We start from the raw sequence: 16569 nt of genomic DNA, 5'->3' as shown, positions 1-16569 counted from the left end.
TGCCTGATGGAAAAAAAATCTGTGTGTTAGACATGCTTCATTCAGGCATGACTCACAGTGCTGCTGGCCACGAGTTCAATGTCAATGAGTCAATAATATATTATTAAGTGAAGAATCCTAAACAGAAATGCAGATAAAACAAGGTTACCTATTGAGTGGTTGGTAGAAATGCAGTGACCAAAGGCTTTATAAGGACGTTGTTTTTCCCATAGGAGCAATAGTTTAGTATTTGCCACGACTCTGTAAACTTAACTACTGTGAATGATGAGACTTGACTCTGGCTGATTGGATCTTCAAAACCAGTACCTTATCGGGTAGGTTGTCACTGCTCCACTTTTCGGAGAGGTGGAACATCTTGCCCTCACTCACCTCCCAGCTAGGCAGCATTGGGGCTGTGGCTTGAACCCAGGCTGCCTGAAAGCCAACCACTACTACTCCATGCCCTCCACTGCACTGCATTGGGCACATCAATTGTTTCACCCATAAAATGGGTGTGATACAAACATGCTCTGGGTAGAAGGAGGTAACAGACATGAGGTGCTTTGTAATTGTGGGCCCATGCAATTCTGGTTACCATGGTTTTGGGAGGCAGGAGAGAGTGATCACCTCATGAAGAGACAGTCTGGGGGTCTTTCTGGAAGTATTGGTTGACTGGGTTTAGACGGATGGCCAGAGCCACCAATAGCAATAAGATACAGGTTTTCCAATGAAGGGATCCTCCGTCAGTAGGGAAGCAGGGCAGGATAGCCCAAGGTTCAAGAAGACAGATGCTGAACAGGGCAGTTTGGCAAAATGGAATTCAGGTGCTTTAGATGGTGAAGGGAGGATAGGGACCAAGGCAAGGAGATTTCAGAGAGGGCGACTGTCTCTCATGACAGGGTTCTCAGCTTCCCAAGGCTGCCTGGACAATGGGAACTGAGGCACCTTCTTTCTGCCCACAGTATTCTCCACAACGTCCTTCCAGACTGGCCTGAGGTTAAAGGATTTCACCACACCCAGGCGCTGACAGCAGCTAAGAGGGCATATCACCCACTATCTCAAGAGCCTAGTGTACTTGGCAGCTCTGCTGGGAAACGCCAAGGCCATCTCAAGCTGAGTGTGTCCAGAATGAATCTGAATCCTTTCCTCCTCCGCAACAGTCTTGCTCTCTAAGTGGGGACCCTAAACACTCAGGGACACACTCCCACCACTCCCCTACCTGCAAAGCATCACCCCTCTAGTATACAGACCAGCTTCTCTCCACCCCACAGGCTTGGTCCTTCTCCCTCCTGGCCTCTCAGCTTTACCTGTGGCCCATCTCACCCACATTCACTTTCTAAATTCTTCAGTTTTTACAAGTGCAAATGGGATTACTTCTTCCCCTTTCTAAAGCTTTTCTTTTCTTTTTGAGACAGTCTCAAGCTGTTGCCCTCGGTAGGGTGCCATGGCATCATAGCTCACAGTAACCTCCATCTCAGGCTCAAGTGATCCTTTTACCTCAGTTTTTTTTATTTTCAGTAGAAATGGGGGTCTCGCTTTTGCTCAGGCTTGTCTCAAACTCATGAGCTCAAGTGGTCTGCCCGGCTCAGCCTTCCAGAGTGCTAGGATTACAGGCGTGAGCCACTGTGCCCTGTCCCCCTTTCCAAAGTCTGTCCACTCTGTGCAGAATCATATCCACATTGCTCACCTTGGCCTACAATAGAAACCGACCCCTTCCCGTCCTCAGTCCCTATACTCTCCTCTTGTTCATTCCACTGGGCTACACAGCTCCTCTATTCTTCAGACACCCCAAGCATGCTCCCACCCAGGGCCTCTGACCTGCTGTGCTCTAAAATGATCCCCACCCTCCTCTTTGTACGACTATTTCTTCTCATCCCATTTTCAGGTCTCATCCTCAGTGAGGCCTCCCTGACCACCCTGTCTAAAGCTGTCATTCTCTGAGGGCCCTGTGTGTTTCACTGAAGCACTGAGCACTTGTTAGTTCACTTGTCTTCTGCCTCTCTTTCCTATCAGACAGGAAACCTGAGGGTGGGGACCTTGACTCATATATAATGATGCTCTCCCTGCACCATGCCCAATACACAGCTCGGCTCGGTAAATACACACTGAACGAACAAATCCCTATTTGACAACTGGGTAAACGGACGGCACAGGGAAGAATAATTTACTCCTGTCTTTGATTTGAAATTTGGTGCCCAGGGCCAGGGCTTTGACCTGCCTTCAGGTCAGCCCTCAACATACACACATGCACGTACACACACACCACAGAGGCACAACCTGGTGGCAGGTAGAGCCTTGAGCAACTCTGCTGGAAGTTGGGCAGTGGGCTGAAAGAACCCTAGGTACTGAGCATCTGAAAGGGCTTGACAAACAATCATTCTGAAAAGTGGCAGAGAAAGAAAGTAAGTGGTATTTCCAGTAACCCTTTCTGGGCAAAATGTATCACACTGATTTTTTTTTTTTTTGAGACAGAGCCTCCAGCTGTTGCCCTGGGCAGAGTGCTGTGACATCACAGCTCACAGTAACTTCCAACTCTTGGGCTTAAGAGATTCTCCTGCCTCCGCCTCCCAAGAAGCTGGGACTACAGGCGCCCACCACAACGCAGGCTATTTTTTGGTTGCAGCTGTCATTGTGGTTTGGCAGGCCCGGGTTGGATTCGAACCTGCCAGCTCAGGTGTTATGTGGCTGGTGCCTAGCCACTTGAGCCACAGGCGCCAAGCCTATCACACTGATTTAAAAGAACCATTACTGAGTGAGGCCTGGGTCAGGTACTGCTTCATCCAGACAGCTCTGGGAGGAGAGGTAATTATGACTGTTTTATAGATGAGAGAAGAGACTTTTTACCCTTATCAGTGGCAGTGTAGAAAGCTCCGTTTTCCAAGGCCAGGCTGCTAGGTTCTAAACTCAACACTGGCTGTAGTGGGCTGCCACTTGTGTACCTTGTGCAGGTCCTGAGTCTCTTCTGGGCCTTAGTTTCCCCAGCTGTAAACTAGGTTGGTTGGCCCTGAATAGGGGTTGCAAGTTCAAATATCTACAGGGCACTTAACGTCTCTGGCCCAAAGCTGCCATGTGAACACCTAGACCCAACATTTGCAGAGATGCAGAATGTGCCAGAAATCTGGATTTTTAAAAGTGTATAAAACCTCTGAATAATCTACTGTATATTTTAAAATGGTCAATGTTCCCAGCATAAAGAAAAGGTAAATGATCTGATTATACAATACATGAAGGTTTCAAAGTATCACATGTACATATACTATGTATCAAATAAAAAATTTATAGTTTTAAGGTATACCACATAGGTAGACATCTGGGACTAAGGTGGCCTATGGCTCATAAGTCTATCGCTGCTGCCATGGCTGCCCCCTCGGAACTCCATACTTCTCGTGGGGCTCTGTCCCCTTTCTGCTCCCCAGGAAGCCTGTCCATAAAAGCCTCCCATGGAAAGGCAAGAATCTCCTGGGAGCCTTGAGATGGAGGCAGCCAGGAGGCACTTCTGGTGGTGTCTCAGTTCCAGCCCGGTGAAAACAGAGAAAGCCCCTTCTGTTGGCAGACCAAGTCTGGTTTCAGGCTCTTGGCACCAGGGCACAGGTGGCAGGAGAGCCCTGTCCAGAGTGCAGGTAACCACCCCACTCCATGGGCCTGGAGCAGCTGCCTGGGAGGACCTGCTTGGTTGCCAGGGCAACTTGCAGCCCTACCTCCAGTTGCTCTCAGGACAGCAGCTCACACCCTAGCTGAAGAGCTGAGGTCAGAGCCTCAGGGGTTTTTTTCCTGACATACTTGGGCCAGCAGACAGTCAGGAGAGGTCAAGAAATGCCTTTCAGGTGGTGAACAACTGATTCTCAGTGAGTGGAAAAACAGACTGCATTAGCTCTAGTGGGGTGTCCAGCCTTTTTTCTTTTCTGCTGCACACTGGAAGAAGAATTGTCTTGGGCCACACATTAAATACACAAACACTAACAGCAGCTGATGAGCAAAAAGAAAAGGCCTGTGCATAATTTTTATGATATCTGACACCACAGATAAGCAAAACAGTCCTCAAATAATCCACTGGTGGCCCCCGAACTGAAGGCTGGACACCCCTGCTAGGGCATCTCCCACTGATCAAGGATGTGAACTGTCCAAGCAGGAAGAAGCACTTTAATTGTATCAACTCACGGGCGACGCTTTTGGCTCAGTGGGTAGGGTGCTGGCCCCATATACTGAGGGTAGTGGGTTCAAACCCAGTCCCGGACAGCTAAAACAGCAATGAGAATTGCAACAAAAAATAGCCAGACGTTGGGGCAGGCAACAGTAGTCCCAGCTACTCGGGAGGCTAAGGCAAGAGAATCGATTAAGCCCAAGTGTTAGAGGTTGCTGTGAGCTGTGACGCCACAGCACTCTACCAAGGACGACAAAGTAAGAGACTGTCTCAAAATAATAATAATAATAATTGTATCAACTCACCAACCCTTAACCCGGCCCATCATTCTCATTTCAAAGAGAAAACAAAAAAGTAACCTTGAAGCTCAGAGAAGTGAATAGCCAAGGGTCTCACAGCCAAAGTGGAGAAGCAAGAATCTGAGCCCAGGCTTTCTAAGCAGAGCCAGTGCTTTGAGCTCATACTTGCTCATACCCCCCAGGGCTGGGAGTCAGGTGCCCCTTGCCATGTGGCTGAGATCTTGGCCCGGCCAGCTCCCCAGTCGGGGCCTAAATGGGCCCTTATTCTTTGGGTCCTTGGACAGGGTTCAGCTATTTCCTGAGTGGGTTACATGGTGGCAGCTCTGGCTCTGCTGACCCTGAGTAAGAAGTCTCGTGTCTCCCGACCAGGATGCCAGCAATGACTAAAAAGGTGCCCACAGTGTCTGACACCACTGCTGCCCACTGTCCTTCAGGCCTTCCTCTGTAGATACATGGTCCAGATACTCCTGACCTTCTCTCCAGGACCATGAGAACCCCTGAGATGGGTTTCCTAGCCACCTAGCCCTTCTGCAGTTTGGGTGAGTCTCACCACAGCCTGTAAAGCAAGGCCCAGAGAGATGAGGGCACTTGTGCCAGGTCACAAGCTGGTTGATGGGCTGCAGGGATTGAAAAGATGTGGAACCTCTGAATTCCAGGGCTGAAGGGCCCTAGGAAATAGTACAGTATAACTCTAGTGATTTTTTTTTTCTTTTTTTTTTTTTGTAGAGACAGTCTCACTGTACCGCCCTCGGGTAGAGTGCCGTGGCATCACACGGCTCATAGCAACCTCTAACTCTTGGGCTTAAGCGATTCTCTTGCCTCAGCCTCCCGAGTAGCTGGGACTACAGGCGCCCGCCACAACACCTGGCTATTTTTTTGTTGCAGTTTGGCCGGGGCTGGGTTTTAACCCGCCACCCTCGGCATATGGGGCCGGCGCCCTACTCACTGAGCCACAGGCGCCGCCAACTCTAGTGATTTTTTTTTTTGTGTGTGTGTGGTTTTTGGCCGGGGCTGGGTTTGAACCCGCCACCTCCAGCATATGGGACCGGCGCCCTACTCCTTGAGCCACAGGCACCGCCCAACTCTAGTGATTTTTAAACCAGGTTCCAGGGAATCTCAAGCAGACCTGGGGAAAGCTCTTTGGGTTCTCATCCCACTCCAGGTCCCTCAGAACAGCCCTATCTTCCTTTTTTCCTCCACATGATATTCTAAGCCCCTAGCAAGGGTAGGGAACCTGTGGCCTTCTGATTTCAAGATTTTTATATTCAAGATTGTTGTTTTGTATCACGCCTGTAGTCCTAGCACTCTGGGAGGCCGAGGTAGGTGGACTGCTTAAGCTCAGGAGTTCAAGGCCAGCCTGAACAAGAGTGAGATCCCATCTCTAAAAATAAAAATAGCCGGCATTGTGAAGGGCATCTGTAATCCCAGCTACTCTAGAGGCTGAGGCCAGAGGATTGCTTGAGCCCAAGAGTCTGAGGGCACTCTACCAAGGGCAACAAAGTGAGACTATCTCCAAAAAAAAAAAGATTGTTCTTTTGTAAGCACCAAAGGAAGCAAGAAATTCATCTTTCTCTGCTGTACCCCTTTTAATAAAAGGATTTGTCTGGTAAAATCTGGATTTAGTCAAAAGGCTACAGTCAAAGAATCCAGAAGGCCATATGTGGTCCAAAGGCCACAAGTTCCTCACCCTTGTGTAACCTCTCATAGTACTCTGGAGAAACCAAGGATGACAGTGGCACTCTCTGAGAACCTAGCAGCAGAGCAGGGACCCTGGTCTAGGGCTCTGAGTATAGAGACATTCCTTGTCCTCCCAGATTAAGAAAGGAAGCTGCCGGGTGGTGCCTGTGGCTCAAGGAGTAGGGCGCCAGTCCCATATGCCGGAGGTGGCGGGTTCAAACCCAGCCCTGGCCAAAAACCAAAAAAAAAAAAAAAAAAGAAAGGAAGCTGCCTTCAGGTTCCCCCGACTGCAGACCACTAGTTCCAGGCAGTCAGGGAGGCACCCACCTGTGGCTGGGCCCCACCTCCTCCAGTCCCTGACGAGGAATCCTAAAAGCACATGTTCTTTCCCCCAAACCATTTCCACCACTACTACAACTGTATCCAGTAAGCACCCTATCTGGCAACATTCACTCATGCCCAAGTGCTGGAATCTGCTGCAAACATCCTCTTATTTATCCTTGGAGACCCACCTGCATGGTCTGTTCTGCTACTAGCTCCGCTCAGAGGTCTCTGACCCACACCCTGGAGCCTGAGCTTTAAAGGAATGCTAGCTCCCAAGCTGCGGTTATTAACTCTTCTCAATCTTATGTTGGACCTCATCCGACATAATGATTTTCCTGTTCCACTCCAGTGTCGGAAGATGTCTGACACATTTTTTTTGTGTGTGTGTGTGTTCTATACAAGTCCTCAACTACACAAGCCCTCAACTTGGTCAAGAATCGCATAAAATGAAAATACATATAATGGGAACAATTATGGCTTCTAGGAAGGATCTTCCAAGTGATCTGAAAAAGAAGAAACCTCAGAAATATGAATTGTGTACCTGTCAATATGATAAGAAAATGATGTGCCTCTCTTTCTATGACAGGAGATTAGTTGATGATGCTGAGTACATTCTTTGGCCTTCAAACACAGTTGATCATTGGTTATAAGGAAGACACAGTTTGTTCAATTTGAAAAACCAAGAGTTATTTTAGAATACACAGAATCTGGGAAGAGTGGACAGAGCTGATCAGTACTATGGATGTTATAGATTTACTCATTAGATAACAAGGAGAGTAGAGAAAGAGCAGACACACCTTTCTCATGGAGAAATCTCATCACTCAGCTCTGAGCAATATGAGGAAAAGAAATTCAAGGAAGAGGGGAAGACTATCATCTTTTAACACTGAGGAAAGGCTAAATGGGAAGAAGTATTTTATTATTATTTTTTTTGAGATAGAGTCTCACTATGTTGCCCTCGGTAGAGTGCCGTGGTGTCACAGCTCACAGCGACCTCCAACTCCTGGGCTTAGGCGATTCCCTTGCCTCAGCCTCCCAAGTAGCTGGGACTACAGGTGCCCGCCACAACGTCCAGCTATTTTTTGTTGCAGTTGTCATTTTTAGCTGGTCCAGGCTGGATTTGAACCTGCTGGCCTCAGTGTGTGTGGCTGGTGCCATAACGACTGTGCTACGGCACTGAGCTGGGAAGAAGCATTTTTATAATGCCAAATGAAAAAGATCAACAAAGGACTGCATGGTTTGTAGCAGAAGAAATGAGAAACCATGTAAGAAGAAGCCTGGACTTCATCCTGGAGATCGCTTCAAGAAGTTTCACACTCAAAAAAATTATAAATGGGCGGCGCCTGTGGCTCAAGGAGTAGGGCGCCGGTCCCATATGCCAGAGGTGGCGGGTTCAAACCCAGCCCTGGCCAAAAATCACAAAAAAAAAAAAAAAAAAAGAAAAAAATTATAAACGACAATAAACAAAAACATTTTAATTATTTCATGAAACCCAAAATAGATAATAAAATCATCAGGTGAGTTCATATTTATGTTTTTCTCTTTTAATACTGCAGGATAATTATAAGTAATCCACGAATCTCTTTCCCCCCCAAAATAAGTAAGAGCTGGGCAGTATGTGGGTGGCAGAAAAACTGGATTGGAAAAGGAAATCACGATTTTCTTATACATCAAAGCTATAACTACTAGTAGAGGGTACTGGTGAGTAGGAGAAGACAGCTAGTTACAGAGCTGTCCCAGCTCTAGCCCAGTGCAAAAACTTGACAAGTGAGGGAGTAGGGGTGGAGAATGCAAAATTTGACTTTTCAGATACTAGTGCTATTGTGTGAGCCTCCTTGCTACCTTTCTAAAGCCCAAGGTCTTAAGAGCCCAGTCTGGGAAGCACTATGTGAAAAGAGCCTCAAAAAAAAAAAAATTACCCTCACTTCTAGAGAGCTGATGTCAAACCCTGGTAATGGTCACAAAAGCCTGGCTATCACAGGCCCTGTGTCCAGTGTGCAAAGCCAGACACTGCCAGGTCCTGTCTACTTCAATTATTGGCCTCTTTCATTATTCTGAATGACCAAGTACATCCCAGAATAGAAAGACGATATAAGAGACTTATTCACTGCACCTGGAGTGGCAGGTGGAGAACTGGGTGACAGAAGCAGGAGCCAAGAACTCTAGGCAGCCGAGACAAGGATGAGACTAATCAGGCAGGCTGAATGGGGGAAACCATGAGTTCACTTCAGGTCAGCATAGGCAACGCTGCCTGCCGCTGTGCCAGGCAGGCTCTGGGGACAGAGACACAGGAAGGGAGAGGGCTCTCCCCTCAGAATTTGTACACGTATTACGATCCTGAATTTGGGATCCCAAGTAGGGCAATTACACAAGAAAAGGAGCACAAGTGCAGAAATACCTTCTAGTGGCGCCGGCTGACCACAGACATGGTCTGATGCCACACGGGCAGTAGAAAGGGGCAACTCCATCAAACTCCAGATAACATTGTGGGTATCACAGGTCAACCTGGGCAAGGGACATGCCAAACTGGAACCTGATGAGAAGAGGGCAATTCCCATTCTGGCAAGTGCTTATTTCCAGAGAGGAAGCCACACATCGAGCCGAACACTAGAACCCCAGGATGAGTAGTCCTCGTCCTCAGACACCCACAGAAAAGTGCAGAGATGACAACGAAATGCCTTTTGTACTGACAGGGCACTGTGGCAGCCATAGGGAGGTGCATGAGAAAGTCTGGAACTGACTGAACAGGACTGACTAGTGATGTCTGTGACAAACATGGAAACTGGGTGTGCGACACATGTCAGAGACAGGGCTACTGTCCTCAGATACCTCAAAGAGTGTCACATATACATGTGTTCCCAGAGCAGGGAGGGAAAGTGAGGATTATGAAGGGGAAGCAGAGATGGCTAAAGATGGAAGAAGGGCCGAGGAGATGGCCAGCCTGCCTAGACACAGGCAGGACGGATGCCAGGGAACTCAAGTGCCTGCAGGTGTGACCTTTAACTCTCTTTTCCAGCCTGAGATGCTGTTTCTTTGCCCTCCTACTTCACACCCAATTGTGGATGTGACATCAGACATCATCTTTGTGTGTACAGCATTCATAATTGCAACTTTTTTTTCTTTGCTTCTGGAGAATTATCATCAATAAGCAAGAAAGGACACAAGGAGATGTCCATATAGCGTAGCCATGTAGGAAATAATGCAAAGACTAACACCAGGGCCTCAGCCAGCACAGTCAGGGCTTAAAAATGCCTCATCTGGGGCAGCTCCTGTGGCTCAAAGGAGTAGGGCGCTGGCCCCATATGCCGGAGGTGGCGGGTTTAACCCAGCCCCGGCCAAAACTGCAAAAAAAAAAAGCTGCATCTGGGAAGTGCAGTAGCACGAGAGCCCCTACCTGAGATAACAAATCCATCCTCAGAATATGAATCAGCTGATACTTGCTACCCTGCCTTTAAAATACCTGCTTATGACAGAAACTGCCAGCAGGTCAGGAGTCTCTGAGTGTAAGGGCGGCTCCAGTCCTCTCTCACTGTATGACTCAGGCTCTCTGGGCCTCAATTTCTCCCATCTATAAAATGAGAACACCGGCTTGCCCTGTCCAGTGTGCTAGGACTGCTGTGAGAGTCTCTTGAAAAGACAGGTGGGAAGGGGTCTGGCAGGTGAGGAACTGTCATTAAGAGAAACTGTGGAGCCCCCAGAGCTGCTGCCCAGTATCAGGCCTTCCAGGGACTCTGTGGACCATAGGATGAAGATTTCTGGCCTGGGCGAGAAGGGAGGGATCTTATTTTTCCCAAGAGACAAGTTCAGGGAAGGTCAGTGTCCTGTCCATCCACCCTCACACCATCCAACCTTTCCACACCATGCTGTGCCAGCATTTTCCTAATATTTTAGTGTCATGATCACCAGCCTCCCTGCCTTGCCAAGCATCCCTCTAATTTCTTGCCACCACCTTCTTCAAGCCAACACACTAAGCTCTCAGCTTCCAGGCCTCTGCGCCAGCTACTCCCTGCCTGAACCTGCTTCTTCAATAATCCTCTCCTTTAGGGCTCAGTTCTAGCATCACTCTCTTCAAAAAGCTTCCCAGATAGTTTCCCCAGACTCCTGTCCTGGCTCTTTCACTGGGTCAGTATCCAGGCTTAGACATACCACAGACCCAGCACACTATTTTTACAAGGCTGTTTACTTTTCTGCTTCTCCTTTTAGACCCTGAGCCTCCCAAAAGCAGAGACCATGTGGTTCACATCTCTGTAACCTCATCCCTGACCCAGAAGATGTGCCCACGCAAATGTCTGCTGACACTTCGGAGGTAGGACCCCATCTCTGAATTTGCCTAGAAGACCTTGAAGTCAGACCAAGAAGAGTCAAGTAAGAGACAACTTAGCAAGCACAAGACAGGGGGGAGCAAGTCTTGACTACATGCTCACCCCATCCCCCTAGCCCTCCACACGCCTCACTCCTCAATTTTCCTCTCAGCCACCTCTGAGAACACAACATGTGACATTGGGAGAATCTCTTTGAAACACCCAACATTTGGAAGGTTGCCCACCACTCCATCCTGTCCACAGAATCCTGCCCCCATAATGGCGCAGTATTAGCCACATTCTAAGAAAGGCTGGATATTAGTGGCTAATAACCATAGTTCCCATCTGCTCAGGAATTGGTGGCTATTGTGGTAACCCAGTCACTGTCTGAGGTCCTTATACCTGTATCTTATACTTGATCCCCTCAAAGGGATATTGTCACTATCTCCCCTTTGCCAAGAAAAATGTAGGCCCAGAAAGGTTGAAGGATTTTCTCTGTGTCACACAGTGAGATAGTCACATTCTGTCTGTTAGGAGAGCTCAGATCTTACAGGCTTCAGGCTCCAGTACCCAACCTCCACAGCATCCAGTCTCACAAGTAAAATCACAAGCTTGCTTCAGTAAGACACACATATTCCTACAAAGTCTAGAAGCCTCTGCAGAAAGACAAGTTTGTCCTGCCTCTCCAGCTGGCGCCATGTGACTATGGTGTACTTTCACAAACACCCCAGCCCACGCCAGTACCCCCAGGAGCACCTGAAAGAAAGCAGACTTTACCTGGATAACTTCTACCCCCTGGGAGCTGCTCAGCCCCGGTGTTTTTGAAAACATACTCCCCCAACCTGTCCTTTTTCTGCTCTCACAAAGAGACCTGTGACATCACTTGCCCCTCACAGTCTGCCCTTCCCAGGACTGTGGTCCATCTGTAAAAGCAGGAACTTTACTAGGTTGGCGATGACCCAGATTCCACGGGGCACACTGCTTCTGGTTGACTGGTATCACCTGGCTGTGTTGAAGAGGTTCCTAGCTGTGTCCAGGCTCAGTGGGAGTGCTGTGATGGACACTGTCTGCCATGGGGCTAGGATGAGGAGTAACTGCCAAGCACGCTCAAGATGATGACTCCAAATACTTTAGGATTCTATTCTCATGACAAAGAATTGCCATCCTTGATTCCCCACCAATACTTTTACCACCCTCATCTTCCCTTGCAGGCCCATCAACACTGGAATTTCTTGAGCAATGTCTTAAACCCAGTAAGATGGAAAAGGAACCATCTGTTTCACAGTCCACTGTCCTTCAAAAGACTGACCAGCAGGAAACTCGAAATAGCTGCAACTTGTAGAGTGGGGGTAGCTGCGTTTCAGTACATTTTGTTAGGTATGTGCTGTATGCCCTTGGGCAAGTCACTTTACTTCCGAGTCTCCACTGCTGCTTCTATATAATGGGGATCAAAGCCCTGTTTTACTTGCATTTAAACACATTGGATACTGCACTAGGACTCTCAAGGCTGCAAAAGGAGTCCACCATCTGTCTCACCTATTCTGGGACATACCCATGTTGGGAAGTATTGTCCCATTTCCCAGAAGCAGCTGAGGCTGAGGGAGGTGGAGGGATAAGGTCCAAATCCTACAGCAAGTAGCTGATAACAAAGAATTATATCTGTGTCCCATGATTAGATCTACCGTCCTCTTCGTCCCCTTATCCTGCCTGTGGCCAGGGAGCCTATATGGCCAGGCTCCTCACAGCCACCACAGGCTTTGGAACCCAGGCTGCAGAACAAGCCCTCCCAGGAGATGACTGGTCTTTCTTTCTTTCTTTTTTTTTTTTTTTGTGGAGACAGAGTCTGGCTTTATGGCCCTCGGTAGAGTGCCATGGCATCACACCGCTCACAGCAACCTCCAGTTCCTGGGCTTAAGCGATTCTCTTGCCTCAGCCTCCCGAGTAGCTGGGACTCCAGGCGCCCGCCACAACGCCCGGCTATTTTTTGTTTATTTATTTATTTATTTTTTTTTTTTTTTTTTGTAGAGACAGAGTCTCACTTTATGGCCCTCGGTAGAGTGCCATGGCCTCACACAGCTCACAGCAACCTCCAACTCCTGGGCTTAAGTGATTCTCTTGCCTCAGCCTCCCGAGCAGCTGGGACTACAGGCGCCCGCCACAACGCCCAGCTATTTTTTGGTTGCAGTTTGGCCGGGGCCGGGCTTGAACCCCCCACCCTCGGCATATGGGGCCGGCGCCTTACCGACTGAGCCACAGGCGCCGCCCCCGGCTATTTTTTGGTTGCAGTTCAGCCGGGGCCAGGTTTGAACCCGCCACCCTCGGTATATGGGGCCGGCGCCCTACTGACTGAGCCACAGGCGCCGCCCAGATGACTGGTCTTTCAACAATTCTGCTGGAACACAGCCACACAGAAGCTCAGATGGCAGTGTGCATTAACTTGGAGAATTAACCACCACCATAAGAGTTAATTATTTAGAGACACTGCTTCTCCTCCACCACTTTTCAAATATACCTCCTTAAAATGGGCTGGTGAATGAGGTACCTAGAGTAGTCAAACTCACAGAGACACCAAGGGGAATGGTGGTGCCAGGGACTGGGGGAGGAAGAAATGGGGAGTTACTGTCTAATGGGCCGAGTTTCAGTTTGGAAAGATGAAAAGAGTTCTGGAGATGGATGGTGGCAGTGGCTGCATAACAGGAATATAATTTGATGCCACAGAACTGCACATTTAAGAATGGTTAAGATAGGCAATTCTATGTGTATTCTACCACAATTTTAAAAAATGGCCTTAGAGACTCTACTGAGGGATTCTCTACCATGGGCCCAGCAGTTATTAAACTGCATTGATTTTTCTCACCCCAAATCCAAATCATAAAATAAAAACTACTTTAAGCATAAATTTTATTTCTGATTTGAGTTCAATGTATTTGTGAACAGGAGCAGATTTATAATCAGCCTTCAGTCTCTTTCCTAAAATTCAATAGAAATAAAAGAGAAAGAATTCAAACAGAAAATAAAGGCCACAATCCACATTTACAAAGATATAGACTCAACCCAAAATTTGTAAGAGGATAAAGAAAATGTGGTATAGGGCGGCGCCTGTGGCTCAATGAGTGGGGCGCCAGCCCCATATGCTGAGGGTGGCGGGTTCAAACCCAGCCCCGGCCAAACTGCAACAAAAAAAAAAAAAAGAAAATGTGGTATACATTTACACCATGGAGTACTACTCAGCTGTAAAAAAGAATGAAATAATGTCATTTGCAGCAACTTGGATAGAAGCAGAAACCATTATCCTAAGGGAATAGGAATTGAAAACCAAACACCACACGTAAGTGGGAGCTAACATGGGTACACATGGGCACAAAGTGATATAATGGACATGACAAACCAAGAAGGGAACAGGGTGGGAGGGTAGATAGAGGATAAAATGGGTACAATGAATATTATTCTTTTTTTTTTTGTAGAGACAGAGTCTCACTTTATGGCCCTGGGTAGAGTGCCGTGGCCTCACACAGCTCACAGCAACCTCCAACTCCTGGGCTCAAGCGATTCTCCTGCCTCAGCCTCCCGAGCAGCTGGGACTACAGGCGCCCGCCACAACGCCCAGCTATTTTTTGGTTGCAGTTTGGCCGGGGCCGGGTTTGAACCCGCCACCCTCAGTACATGGGGCCGGCACCCCACCGACTGAGCCACAGGCGCCGCCCTAATGAATACTATTCTTGTAATGGGCACATCAGAAGCAATATACAAGATATCATACAACAGAAACACTTACACTTCCTTAATACTTTTTATTTTTTTTTGAGACAGAGTCTCACTTTGTAGCCCTCAGTAGAGAACTGTGGCATCACAGCTCACAGCAACCTCAAACTCTTGGGCTTAAGCAATTCTCTTGCCTCAGCCTCCCAAGTAGCTGGGACTACAGGTGCCCACCACAACACCGGCTGTCTTTTGGTTGTAGTTATTGTTTGGCAGGCCCCACCTGGGTTTGAACCTGCCAGCTCTGATGTCTATGGCTGATGCTGTAGCCACTGAGCTATAGGCACTGAGTCCCTTAATTAATACTTTGAAGTTAAAAATATGAAAGAAAGGCTGGAGGTATACAAAGGTAGTAATGGATGTGTTAGTATATCATATAACCCTAGAAAGGAGCTGGATAGAAGAGATTGTGTGATTGTGTGGAAATAAAAAATGAAAACTAAACGTCAAAAAAGAAAAGCACACACAGAGAATGACATCACAGAAAGCAGAAAAAAGTCATTTTAATCCCGTTGCCCTAACACAATTACTATTCTATCATTCATGGGGTGAACAAAGCTGTTTGCCTCAGACCTAACTAGGCTTTTTGAAACCCACAGAATCCTGCCTGACATTGCAGACTGCTCCAGATATAACTCGTACCTCTTCTTCTTCCCTCCATATATGGACCGCTCCCACCTCAACACCCTGACACCTGCATTCCCAGTCTGCCCTGGCTGCCTCCTTCCCACCTCCCAGTCACCTTCCCTGAGATGCCTGCTCCATCCTCTCTGAACAGTTCCCTCTCAGCACCTATGTCTTTTCCTTCCGGGCTCTTATCACAATCAGATTGTGTCTTATTTATCTGTTATCTGTTACCTGCTTAGGTGGGGACACCAAGCTGGGTGGAAGTCAATCTTGTTCCCTACTCTCTCCCTGCCTCCTGGCACAGTACCTGGCACTCCAAGTATATGACTAGCCGATTGTTTGGAAAGAAAAGTAGAGGTGGGAGGGAGGAGCTGGCTCCCAGCACCCAAATGCTCTTCCCCTGGATTGTTCCCACACATTGTTGCATGTGCCTCCCTGGAAGGGAATGGTGGGCAGCAGTGGCATCTGCCTTTATTAAGTGCCATGAGACAAGCCCCCTACCTACACCCCACTTTGGCCTGCACTAGCCTCAGGCAGGCAGACAATTCCTGACTGCTGCCACACCCTTGTGTAGGATGACAGCCACATCAAGAAGTGTGGGAAGCTTGGTAACGCAAGAAAGCTCCAGGAGAGGCTAAAACTATCAAACCTATTCCTAACACATTCAATAATAGGTTCCTAGTCACAGCCCCTAGCAAGAACTTGCCCCATGATGTGATGACCCCATAGAGCAGCAGTTCTCAACCTGTGGCTGGAGACCTACAGGAACTGTATTAAAGGGCCATGGCATTAGGAAGGTTGAGAACCACTGTCGTAGAGGAAAACTCCAGCTCAAAGTGCCACAGGTAGACTTAGGCAGTCTGATTATGACTGTCGGACCTTGATTGACTCCATATTCCCCATGAGACCCCTGTACTCGGCCCACAGCCATCAAACGATCAACTCCCCTCCAAACAGCCCCCCACAATCCACTCACATCCAGGCAGGGTATGTGGACAGTTTTCAGCTACTTCAAGTCTTCCTTTTCCCCTGGACAAAGTGCTTCCTCTGCACCAGGCACTGTGTTTAGTGCTTTGTACCCATTTCTTGCCCTCACGCTGAGAACAATCAGGTGTTATTAACATGAGAAGTTAAGCACCTTGCCCAAGGTTGTGCTCGTAACTATAGGTCAGCACAGTCTCGGGGTGTGGGCTTCTGCACACAGGTGGGCTTGATAAATGCTGTCTTTCTGCATTCCAGGGAACAGCCTGGTCAGTGTGGGTCACTAATACGGTCATTCAACAAACAGCTTCCTGATCACCTACTCTGTGCTCTGTGGGTGCTCTCAGGGAGCCGACACCAGCTCTGTGCTTAGGGACCTTGTGATTGAGCAGAGGAGAGGCAAATAAAAATCGTGCTTGTTGAAGCAACAAAACTGATACATAATGCTTAGCAAGTCTGCGAGTTTCCTTAGAAAAAGCAC

The 16569-nt window shown here is 48.1% G+C and overlaps 1 protein-coding gene across 7 annotated transcripts in view; it reads right to left on the bottom strand.

Annotated features, from left to right (window-relative positions):
* The window catches only part of DLGAP4 (DLG associated protein 4), a 199249-nt gene that overhangs the window by 37881 nt on the left and 144799 nt on the right, over positions 1 to 16569 (bottom strand). The gene's annotated exons all lie outside the window — the stretch shown is intronic.

The sequence above is a fragment of the Nycticebus coucang genome, chromosome 21, assembly GCF_027406575.1.
Source record: "Nycticebus coucang isolate mNycCou1 chromosome 21, mNycCou1.pri, whole genome shotgun sequence".
Taxonomy (NCBI): domain Eukaryota; kingdom Metazoa; phylum Chordata; class Mammalia; order Primates; family Lorisidae; genus Nycticebus; species Nycticebus coucang.
The sequence above is the reverse complement of the archived record's forward strand: the minus strand, read 5'-3'. Positions and strand labels throughout refer to the sequence as shown.